The sequence below is a fragment of the Pipistrellus hanaki genome (genome assembly GCF_964339955.1).
Source record: "Pipistrellus hanaki genome assembly, chromosome: 8".
Classification (NCBI taxonomy): domain Eukaryota; kingdom Metazoa; phylum Chordata; class Mammalia; order Chiroptera; family Vespertilionidae; genus Pipistrellus; species Pipistrellus hanaki.
In genome coordinates this window covers 24,999,815-25,012,472 of record NC_140510.1, presented here as the reverse complement: position 1 = coordinate 25,012,472, position 12,658 = coordinate 24,999,815, and the positions used below count along the sequence as shown (strand labels likewise).

The 12,658-nt window shown below is 44.7% G+C and overlaps 1 long non-coding RNA gene across 1 annotated transcript in view; it reads right to left on the bottom strand.

The window, feature by feature from the left end:
- LOC311626254 overlaps positions 1-9,543 on the bottom strand; it is a 41,829-nt gene extending 32,286 nt beyond the window's left edge. The window contains exon 1 of the long non-coding RNA XR_014795661.1: positions 9,442-9,543. This is a non-coding gene — a long non-coding RNA (uncharacterized lncRNA). The remainder of the gene's footprint in view (positions 1-9,441) is intronic.
- Between the last annotated feature and the right edge of the window lie 3,115 nt (positions 9,544-12,658).

Genomic DNA, 12,658 nt, shown 5'->3' with positions numbered 1-12,658 from the left:
AACATCAATCAGCTGCCTCCTGCACAACCCCACTGGGGATGTGCCCGCAACCAGGGTACATGCCCTTGACCTGAATATGTACATTTCTATAGGCCCATGGAACCACAGGGAAAGAGGCTCAGAAGTTACCCCAACAGCCTCCTCTGAGTCTCCTTGTGAAAACCGCCAGCGTCTGCAGGTGATGAGACTGAGGGGAGCATTTTGCTTCCTTTCTAACTGCAGTGGTCGCCTCTCGAGTTCACACATGCCGTACCCTCAGCTCCGTCATGATTATCTTTTATTGATTTTATTTTTATAGAGAGGAAGGGAGAGGGATAGAGAGTTAGAAACATCGATGAGAGAGAGTCATCGATCAGCTGCCTCTTGCACACCCCCTAATGGGGATGTGCCCGCAACCAAGGTACATGCCCTTGACCGGAATCGAACCCGGGACCTTTCAGTCCGCAGGCCGACGCTCTATCCACTGAGCCAAACCGGTTTTGGCAAGAAGCACCGACTTTTTAAAAGGCTTGTATATTTCTCCCGTTTCCTAACCTTTTTCACAGCAGCGGCGTGTGCCACGGACATGAACTGCTCCTGGTATCAGTGGGGAGCTCTCCGTGTCCCCATCTGTTGCCGGTGGAAGTGGGGTTCTTGTAATGTCACAAGAAAAGGAATCCTCTGGGACTCGCATGGGAGAATGAGGTATCGTAGAAAGCTTTATTTCTAACGGCATCAAACCCCTAAGTTCCCGAGGCCCCACCTCCCCCCATCCTGCCAAGGAAAAAGCCCCATTTTTGCTTTCAAACAGACTAGGATTGAAGTGATGGCCCAGAGTTTCCGTTCCAGAGTTGCACATTCCAGGCCAGCATCAGGCTAGCCTAGCTTGTGTTCTCAGCTTCAGTCCATCAGGCCATTGCGGGGGAGGGGGAAGGAGGGGTCCCCCGGGCCATAGGGCCACATGGCTATGGGGGGAAGAGGGCCATTGAGTGGAACAGAGCCCCAAGAGCCCAGGGAGAGCGCTCCTTTGGCTGGGGGAGTGTGCATTTCCAAATGTTCTCAGCTTTGCTTTGGCTCCACCCCCTCCAGCTAAGGAACTCTGTTCCAGGTAAGACTGACCAACAGCTTCCCTTCTCACCCCAACTTAACTGCTTAACTGCGCATGCCTCCATCTTCCGCTTTGTGGGTCCCCTTCCCCCGGTGACCTGCAGGGAATGGACGGGGTTTCCTGGGGAGTGTGAAGCTGCAGTTTCCTGGTGAAGCCGGCCATGCTTAGAATGTCTAGCCTTCGCTTTGCTCCTTCCTCTGATTCATCACGAGCTAATGACAATGGTACCGCTTTGCAAACAAATAACCTGGGAGAAAATGTAGGATCCTATCATCCGCCGATCCCTGAGCCTTTGGAGTCTCTGTTTCTGAACTTTTACTTCACTCCCAGCAACTTCATCATTTCCAACCTAGCGCCTGGCCGCCCAGTTGCAATAAAACACACACTGGTCTCAGGTGGGAAATAAGCATCAGAAACAGATGATCTCATAAGACAAAAATCTTATGTCCCTATCCTCCTGTTTTCATGCAAATGTCCCTAGTAATTAAATCAGGAATAGAAAATGTAGCAAAAACATAACAGCCAAATGGTTTCAAATTTTCAAAAGAAGTTGTAAATATGGTCCTTTTTTGAAGATCAGGTTCTAGCGGGAGTAGGAGAAAGGGTAACAGTTGTTCTGATGAAGCGGTTTTTAAAATTCTTGTCAGTGATTTGAAGAGAGATAACTGATGGATGTTGAAGAGGCTGGCAAGATTTTTAAATAGTTCGGACGCTACGGGGAGCATTTTTCCCCCCCGTAAACCAATGTACTCAGAAAGTGTTGGCAAGATTTTATTTCAACGTAGCTGTGCTTATGTGAGGAAGTTATTTTGAATTACCCTAGTATAAATATGTATGACTTTATTTGTATTGAAAATTTCCTTTGCAAGCGAGTGACTGAGGGACTGTTATAACTCTATTGCTTTGTAAGTGATTTAGGCATTTCATTTTGGAAATAAAATATTATACCCAGAATTCAAAAATAACAGCAGAATCCTGTTTGTGACCACAGGTGATTTCTGCACCTACATTATGCCTCTTTACTTTTTTCTTTTTTCTTTTTTTATTTTTCCTTGTGGAACAAATGACATCTGTTGCCTTAAGTCTGGCAGCATTATCCACGCATGCATGCTTTCATTCATTCAAGACTTATTCAGCACCTATCACGCTCCAAACTCCACGCGAGGCACTGGGCACCGGGCAATAGCATTGAACTGTCCAACTTCATCAGGTATTTCAGGTAGACACCCTGTTTCCTCCGGGCAGTTTTCTCCAGTCCCATGGACATTCCAAAGCCCAGGGTGCTATCTTACTATGTAAAAGCTAAGCCTGAGGAAGGCTGTGGACAAGAGTACCTTTGACAGATACTTCTTCCTTCTGAAGGGAGAGTGGCAGAGGAAAGGTAAGCAGGGGTGAGGGCCTCTCAGAGCCTGAAGCAGAGGGAAGAAGAGGGCGGGAAGTTGTGCTGGAGGAAGCATTGTGAATAGGGCGCACACTTTTTATATACCTTTGAGGAACCAGTTAATACTTCTCTATATGAAAATGAAGCTGCAGGCAGGAAAATCTAGCCCATCGAAAGGGAAACAAGACAAAATTCCCCATCTTCTCTGTGTCCTTTCTTTGGGTATTTTGGGTGTTCCGGAGGTGAAAGCATCATTTGTCCGAAGCTACTGCTTCCCCCTTGCCTTCAGAAGCAAACGGTACCTCTCCTGGTCCACCCCGTTTTCTCCTCATGAGTTATTTTTTTTTTCAGAGATAACCCCTTATTACATTTTAACATATTTACTTAACAATAAACCATGAAAGGATTCATTGGAGCCCTTTAAAGTAAAGACAAATATATATGCAGCATTCTGCATTTGCTCTTTTTATTTTATTTTTTGAGGGGATTAGGCTGTGTGTGAGCTGACACAGAAGGAGTGAAACAGTGTGTGTTAACTAGTGGATCTGGAAACATCATTTGATAAAGAGAAGGCTGTGTGGGTCTAAGTGTCCATGGTCCCTCCTGCTACCCTTATCTACCCTCAGTCTTATCTCAAGCCATTGCACGAGTGAAACAGATCAGCTTACATACCGTTAAAGCTTCTTAATGAATGGCAGATTCCACAAACAACAACAAATATTGACTATATAATAGGCACTATTCCAGAGGATTAAGAAAGACACATCAGTGACAAATTGCTTTTCTTTGTCAAATAAATTTCCATTCAGAGATTCCCAAATGAAGCCGTGGTTAAAAACTTCCATATTGTGGTTATTTTTGTCCATGTCATAAAAACCATTACTTTGCCCCAAATTCAGAGTCTAAGGTGATCCCAAATGATATTCACAAGCATCTTCCAACTCACCCCGAATATTTCCTTCAGCCACACAAAAATCCTCCACCAAAGAGGCAAAGCTTCAATATAAGCCATCCTTCCAGAAAAGCTACAGCCAACTGGAACGCATAGTTCTCAGTATGCCCTCTCCGTGCTCAATAATAGGATGTGATGATATAGCTCAGGATCATGCTGATTTCTCTAAACTAAAATCCCAACTACTCAGTAGGTAGATACAGGAAGCTTGGGAAGAATGGGGTTTTAATTTTTGCCTCTTGTTTTAAAAGGCCGCCTTTCAGCTTCGCTCTGTCCGTCTGGTCTAGAAGGGCGCTAGCCATGTGCCAAGAACAATAGGTGAGCCAGCTTCCCTCAACCCAGAAAAATTACCCCTTTGCCACAGGAGCCATACTTCTGGCTCCACGATGGCCAAGGAAAAACCTAATAGGAACGGGTTTTTCTGCATGGGTAGCAAAGTCCGTTCCAGAGAGGGAGAAGCCTGGTTTGCACTGTAGCAGAACCCCGGGAACAATATGCTCCCTGTGTCCACCACGCAGTCCTCCCCTGACACCCTCCTTTCTAGGGCAGAGGGGAGAAAAGTCACACACACAGGCGATCCTGCCAGGGCCTGCTGACACAGCGCGACTCCCCAATGAGCAGGCAGGAGTGTGGAGCAGCGTCTTTGCTATATACCTACTCTTCCCTTTCTTTCGGAAGTCCATGCTTCAGCACTCAGCCGGGAGGTGGGAAGAAGATAAGGCAGGCAAACTTTCTAAGTGCTCTTCCACCCCTGCCAACCCGGCCCCGATTCCTTCAGGCCTCTCCAGTTTTTGTAAGAATAGATGAAGAAAGGGCTTTGAACCATGTGAAGACATTTAAACAAATAGGGTCTTCGGCACTTCTTGACCACCCTAAGCTGGCGAGAAGAGTGCTTCCCCCTAGGCAAAATCATATAGAGAGAATGATACAGAAAACTTCTTTTTCCTTACAATTGTACATGGAAGTGTGAAATATATGGTCAAGTTGTAAAGAACATCTATGCATCTCAGAGGTGAGTATCATGATGCTTAGTCATGAACACCCTACCTTTTCTACTACAAATTAAGGAACTCCATATTACTTTTGCAGCTTTGTTGTCAGCTTGAATTTCTGTATAATGCAAGAGCCAGTTAAATAATTCCTAATGAAATCACAAAGTAATTAAATAAATAATTTGAAATAATAAAGGACACCAGAAACATATGTTACATCCACCTCTGGTTTTCCATAATTTAACTCCAAATAGTTTAGGTTAATTCATGGGGCAGAATTCCTATTTATTGATATGCCTATCTTGTAACAGACATCTTATATATATTATCATAGTTTTTCCACCACAACCAGCTTAAATCTAAATACTTTTTTGCTCATTTTTTTTAAATGAGGTTCACAGGGCTTTAATATTTTGATCTCAATACACACTTAGTATTCATAAAACAGGGAGTCAAATCCGGTTCATCTAATGCCAAAAACTCTATCTTGGCCACTATAATATGCTATCATCGAGAAGAATATAGGGTGTCCCCCCAAGATGTATACACGCAGTCTGAATAATTATAAAGGCAGTGTTTATTGAAATGCATTTCATTTTCATTTAACGGCTACCAGCTATTAAAGTGTGTATACATTTTGAGGGACACCCCGTATATAAAAGCTAGTTTCAAATACACTGATGTCCTGTTCCCAGTTGGCAAGTGATTCAAGAAATCATATAAGAAGCAAAAACTAGTCCCAGATATGCCTGTATCAGAATCTCTCCTTCATCACTTGCTTGTCCGTGCTTGGGCCCAAGAGAATTAGGGGGACACAGGGCCAGAGAGAATTAGCAGGGACCTGCCTATGAGGGCTTTTGCCTAGTCAAAGGTCCTGGAGTGAAGAGTGAACTAAGGAAACACCTTATCTGGGAAGCCAGAGGCAACAAAGCCAGAGAAAAGCATTCAACCTGAGCATCTGACCTGAGGCGGTAGTGGAACTAAAGCAATGAGCCTAAGTGCTAGGTCTTAGAGGCAAATTAAGCCACGTTGTGGAGCAACAAGTACTAGCTACATCATTCAAGATGACTGGGTGTGGACGGCGATGAACGCGCAGAGTGGACGGGCACCAGAGGTTCAGAAGGATGTCTGTGGAAGGTGAGGGGATGTTGGATGTCACGGTGTTGGCCGTGAGGGTGGCCCTGGCAGCTGAAAGGCCACAGAAGAGTCAGACACTTGACTACCAGGGACAGTGATTGAGTCTTTCCTCCTGAAATGGCCAGGCCTACAGAAGCAAGGGGTTTTGGGGGTTTGTTTTCCTTGGCTATTATTACTTTATTACTTCCTAGTTGTGATTATCATCGAGAAGGTATTTGTTAAGGTTTCTTTTTTTTAAAATATTTAAGGTTTCTTTTTAAAAAAAAAATATATATATATATATATATATATATATATATATATATATATTATTGATTTTGTACAGAGAGAAAGGGAGAGAGATAGAGAGTTAGAAACATCGATGAGAGAGAGTCATCGATCAGCTGCCTCTTGCACACCCCCTACTGGGGATATGCCCGCAACCAAGGTACATGCCCTTGACCGGAATCGAACCCGGGACCCTTCAGTCCCCAAGCCGACGCTCTATCCATTGAGCCAAACCAGTCTCGGCATAAAGTTTCTATATTTAAGCACCTGAAACAACTCTGAACAAAACAAATCTCAGTGCAAAATTGGGACTGAGTATAGTACAAAGTTTATAATGTGGACTTTGTAACAAGTAAGGACTACAGAAGACCACAAGGTAGCATGAACTTTTTTTTCCAGGTCACTAGACAATCTGTAGATGCAAACAATTCCTGGTCACATTTTCCTTTAAAAAAGAAAAAAAAAAAAAAAAAAAAAGGTACAGGTCACTCCAGGCCCATAGGCTGCTGGCCAAATGGCCCTTTTGGTAGTTTTGACCTGTAAGGAGCATGAAATGGATCCTTTGAGATAGGAAGTAAGTAAGGGACCTCTAAGTGTTTTTTGAGGTGTCTTAAAAAAAATTCATCTGTATTAGGATGAACAATCTCAAATAGTTTTCCCCCTTAGTATTTGCATTGATTGTTCAACTTTAGCATTAAAAAAAAAAAATCTGGCCTTGTAAATGTTTAAGAGACTCAAAAATTTCATTTTCCATGAATAATGTGGTTTTCTCCCCCACTATTGATACTTAAAATTAGGGCAGACCCCAGGATAGCTACAATTCCAAAGGGGAATGCTCAGTTCATTATGAATGGTTTTACAGCAAAAAGTGCTTTGACAGCCAAATTCCTGGTCTCCAAATTTGTAAGTTTGTCCTTTTTTTTCTCACAAGTCTTACTCAATACCGCTTCTGAGCTTTTGCACATTAAATGCTTACACTCAAAGACAATGTGTTACTAAAGAACGTGAGAACCTTCAAGTTCATACATTTGGATTAAAGAAGTCTGATATTTATAACCAAACTATTACCATACTAGATACAATAAATTAACTGCTGAACTAACAGAAGAAAAAAATACTGGACTTATTTTCATGTCTGTGGCTACACATCCTTTGAACAGGTCTAAAGACTCCTAAACCAGCTATAAATCCTATGATTTTATTTCTTCACTTAATGGCACAGCACTCATTTCTCAATGGAAAAATTATGAATAATTTTAAAAGGTAAATAGTTGTTTTTAGTAGTAAAAAATAATTTATACTGTCTTTAATTGATCTGTACCTTCCATGGTATTTTTTCAACCTTTCATTATAGTAAATAATAAAGCTACACTGTAATGAAATTTCATATAGTACTTCATTTAAATCTCTATAAAACCCTAAGGAATATAAGTGTACCCACATTGTAGATATGGAAACAAACTTAGAAAAAGTTGCCTTTTTCTAATCATAATGGTAGTAACCTGCAGAACTAGTATTCAAAATAGATCCTTTGTGCTTCAACTGACACAGGTATAAAAATATCAGGAATGTGCTTGCTTAATAATTTTTAAATAACTTTAATTCAGCTCACATGAAAAAAAATTTAAAATGAAATTTAAAAATGAAAAAAAAAATTATCTTAAATACCAGGTCTGAAATTTGTCAGTTGCTTCACTCTTTTACTTTTTTAACATGTATAAAAAGACATAACCAAAAAGTTCAATGACCAAATTCCGGTAAGAAAACATGGTGCATAATTCATGCACATCTCTTCATTTAGGGAGAAAGGTAACTTGTATAGTTTTTCCTAATTATAGTTCTATCACATGTTTGTATGTAATTGGTATGCATATATGGATTATAAATTGTTAAGTTTTATGGATATATAGAAAGAATAGTTCAAATCCATAAACTTTTACAAGTGTTGAAGAGAAAGCTTGCATTTAAATGTTACTTTGTTTCTTTGACCTAAGAGAATGAACTTTTTTATTTCCAAAAGCAGTTAAAAATCAAGCATTAGATATGCAAATATGTGTTCAGATCAGAGATAGCAAAATTATTCAAATGATTAATTATTCATCATAAAATGTCAATTAATAATTGTGAAGCATAAGAGGCATCTTTCTAATGCATCTTTATTTTCTTGGCCTAAAAAGGGCTTCCTATGCACGTTCAGTTGACTTCTAACAAATTTCAAAAAAATCCAACAAAGTAAACAAATTGTAAACAAGGGCATACTCTGGATTCTAAGAAGAGAACAGATGGGCCCAAAATGAATGAAAGATAAATGAAAAGAAAAACAAAAAATATATAGCCCCATTCATGACCTAAGCAGCTCTGTGTTCACTAACTTGTTAGGTAAGGAGGCAACCTGGCCCAGCAACCAGTCCAACAAGCCAAGCTGTGCTTCTGCTTAGCATGTACAGAACGCGTGGCATGATGTTTCTCTCTGAATAGACGGATCTTGTTAGGAGGGGGGGGGGGGGAGTGGTGTTTGGGGAAATTTTTTACACTTTCAGAGTCACTAAAAGAAAAAGCACAGTTTACGTTTCCTTAAATTACCTATTGCACTTCTAAAGCCTGCGAAAATATCACTATGAATGAGGAAATGTTTCACATTGCCTTACTTCGAAAGAATTTCTCTATTCGAAGTGTTCATTTTTGGAAAGATGATATATTTGTTAAAAAGAAAGAAAAAAAAAGAAAAAGGCGATTTGAGCTGAGCTGATCATTCAGAATGAGAAGCTATAATGATTCCCCGAGATAACCCATTTACACAGGCATTGTTGTTATTATTTTTTACTTTTCAGACACCTGGTGAACTTGTTCTCTGCTGACCCAGGGAGTTATTTTAGTCAGGGTGTCCCTGACCTCCTGCTGGCAGATTAATTACATATTTAACATTGCGTTTTCCAGACGAAAGGATAAATCTGGACACGCAGAGGAGGAGGCAGATGAGAGAGCCAGGGAGCAGAGGGGTGGTTAGGAAACCAAACAAGAGATTGCAAAAAGGGAGAGATCAAACAGAAAGCGAGGGGAATGTAGGAAATGCAATTGGGAAAGAATGTCAAGAAAAGAAGGATAAAGGGCAGGAAGGGCTGGAGAGGCGAGCGAGAGGGAAGGCGGGAGGAGAGAGAGGATGGGGGGTTCCAATCCCCCGGCAGCGAGGCAGCCGGCGCCCGCTCCCCGCGCGCCCGGAGCCTCACAACTTGGGGCGCGAGCCGCCTCCTCGGGCCTGCGGGGCCTCCAACTCCCTGCAAGTTTGCCGGGGCCTCCTGGGGGGGCCCCTCCACCACCACCCCCTCTCCTTAGGGAGATTGGCAGTCGCGTGGAGGAGGCTTTTGCAGGCACAGCCTTTCTCATGGTAATCAGCCCCCAGCATCACCTCCCGCCCGCCGCTCCCGCACCGCGCCCAGCGCCCCGCGGCCCGGGCACCGGAAGCGGGAGCGGGCGGCAGGCCGGTCAGCTGACCGGGCGGCGGGCGGGGGGCGCGGGGTCCCCGGGCGGGGCCGGGGCCAGAGGAGGGGTGGGGGTTGGGGGGGGAGGCGATCGGGCGGGGGCGACCCTCCCCACCCGCGCGCTCCCGCCCGGCGGCGGGCCTTACCCGGAGACCAAACGCAGGGCCGCGGCGGGGGGCGCCCGGCGGACCCGCTTTGCATCAACACATTAAGACGCGCATTGGAGTCTCGAAGTTTGCCGGTTCCTGTCAGTGGAGGGAGACGCTGGCAAAAAAAAGCACGGAAGCCGAGCGAGGGTCAGCCTTAACTTCGAGAAAAAAAATTAAAAGAAAAGAAGCCCATCAGCCGGCCGCGCCGCTGGGGGGCCAGGGGGCGCGCGGGGTCCCGGCCCGCGGGCCGCGCAGCGGGGATGGGAGGGACGGTCGGGGGCTCGCGAGTCCCTGTTTGGATTTTGTTGCAAAGGGCTTTGCAGAGAGATGCTCCTGATTTTCTCTCCCCCCCCCCCCCCCCTTAGATCCTACCCTAGGCTCCACTCCGAATGGAATGGATTGGATTGCGAGTTTGCGCGTGAGAACCCGTTTGGCTGGGCTTGGACCCCTGCCGCCCCCCACCCCACCCCACCCTCCCCCTCCGCACACTCCCCGCCCAGGGGTCCCCCTGATCGCCCTGGGCTGGCACCCAGAAACTGTCCCCCTCCTGCGTGACCACACGGGGCCCACAGAATCCCTCCAGCGGGAAGATCAATTCTGTTTCAAAAAAAATGAGAATAAGTTCCTTCTTAACGTTTTTCTCCACGTCGTACAAAATAAACAGAATTTGCTTTCATGTGTGTATATATATATGTATTTAGCTGTGGCCACATTCGAATTCCTTCTACCGCCTGTGTGTTCAGGGGCAGAAACTTAGTATTTCTTGGGGCATCTGGGCCCCGCGGCGCCGCTGGGGGCTGCAGAGGGTGGGGGTGGTGGGAGGGGAGGGAAGGGGTGAAAGTTGAGGGAATGGGCAGACTGAGAGGTGAATGGGGGGACAGGCACCAGGTCCCGGCTGGAGGGAACAGGAAAGCAAAAAGTGCATCTTCTCCCCCTGCCTGGGTGGAGGGGATGATGGATCCTGAGGGAGGCAGTTTGTTTTACTCAGAGAAACCCTAAATAATCATCTTCCTCCCTCCCATGTCGGGTGCAATATTACTCCACATTTGCATGTATCTGTTGTTCTAATCCCCTTCGTCTGGGCTAATCTCGCAATGGATTATTCATGGAGAAGGGAGGCGAGAAGGAGCGGTTCGTTTGCAGGACTTGCTCTGCTGTGTGAGGAGCCTAGAGCCAACAGCGCTCAGTCCCCCCCCCCCCCCTCTCTTCTCCACTTTTCCCTGCGCTCCTGCATCCCGCCGATCCCACCGTCCCCAGTCCCCATCGTTCCCGACCTGGCCTTCGGACTAAGGGAGTGTTGGGACAAATTGGTATTCGGCTTTCTGCGATCCCACCGCCTCTGCGCCAGTGGGAACTCTGCTGGTCAGATGGGGAGGGGAGGGCCAGGGCCATGCCAAGCGTGGGCGGGGAGGGGGGGGCGGAGGAGGAAGGCAGCCTACCAGCCCGCCCAGCCTAGTGGGGACCCTTCCAGCGCCCCCATCCAGATCTCCACCTTGATGGGAACCTGAAAGATTGCTTTTTGCCTCACGTGGAATACTTGCCTGTCGGAACTCCCAGGGCTAAGTGTTGGGGCCGCCTGCCGCCACTTGAATAATTACTGATCCCAGAGTAATCAAGTGATGAGGTGCTTTTAGGGGAAATACTTAAGGGTCTTTTTTTTTTTTTTTTTTTTTTTGTAAGTCGGATCCTAAGGAACCTGACATTAATATAGAGATAATAAAGGCAAGTGATTTGACAGCCGTGCGATGGGCTCCTTGGACCTGAGGTTTTGCCTGTGAGCATGTGTCTGGGCGGGGAGTGGGCTCCTCAAACTGGGTCCTTCCGGGATCCCTCCGTGCAATGGCTCCTGCTTCCTCCGGAGAGGGAGAGGGGAGAAGGAAAAGCAAACTTCTAGAGAAAGCTGACCTCTAATTTTTTTTTAAGGAGGGGAGAGGGGGTTAGAGAATGGGAAGAGGAAGGAAAAAAAGGATATTAATAATAGACTTAAACCTCAGAAAAGGGTCTTGATAAGCCTATTATTATACGTATTTAGTATATGCATAATGTTGAAAGAAATGTAAAACAGAAAAATCGAGAATGTGTCTAACCCATGTTAGAGACCTTTAATAATATTCTTTTTTTATTATTAATTTTTAGACTGACGAGCTTGACTGCTCCTCCTCTATAGGTGATGTCTCTGTAATGGGGTGGGCAGAAGATTAATTGATCCAGCTATTCTCCCTGTAATAAATATTCAAGTTAGGAGAAGAGGTGAGTCTGTAACCAGCAGTGAGAACTGACTTTCTTGCAGCCTAAAGTAAGAATTGGCTGCAGTCGTGCTGGTGGCAGTCCCAGCTCCCTTCCCTCCCCCCACCCCACACACACAAAAAAATAAATAAACATACAAAATACAGAGACTTGCACCTCTGGGAGTGTGGATGTGGCAACCCTTGTGGTGGCTTTTCCCTCCTCTGAGTGCAATTGCCAGTGACTCTTACATTCAAAGTCTTGCTTTAGGCACACATTCAAAGCACAGTTCAAAGCAGTTTATCTTCATGTAAGTAAAAGTCTAGTGTTGGACCAGGGTATTATTTATTTCAGATTTCATCAGACTGAAAAGTGGGGGGGGGGAGGGGGGCTGTGACCTATTAACAATATGAAAGCCCCCCAAAAATGGCATGAGGCTCTTCTTTCGCCCCCTTGACACCACTACCTTTACCTTTGCTTGGACGCCTAAGGTTGTGGGGCTGGGAGTTTATTTGTGCTCTGAGGTTCGCAAGCACTTTCACTCTTAAAAAAAAAAAAAAAAAAAAAAAAAAGCCTCACAGTTCTTTAAGAAATTGAGCCTGAACCATTGGAGGCTAAGAGATTTCTTCCTTTTCTGATAAATGCCTGTGCTCAGCATCCTCAAATTTGGCTGTCTTTATTTACTTCTATATTAGTTCCAATTATGTGCAGTGTAAACCAGCTTTTTGATTAACAAAACAGCAGAGCATTGGTTAAGAACACTTAAACTTCAAAAAAAAAAAAAATTCCCCTGGGAAGTGGGCTCTGAATTGGTTAATAATGTGCAGTACTTGCTAAATTGCTGACTTCCAGATGTGGAAAATATCTTTCTTGTTTAGGACCTATGTAACCTGATTGGATTACGACAGAAGCGTCACATTGGAAGCTTTTGAGTGATTATTTAATTAACCATACAGTAGAAAGCTGTATTCTCCAGGAAATCCCTTCC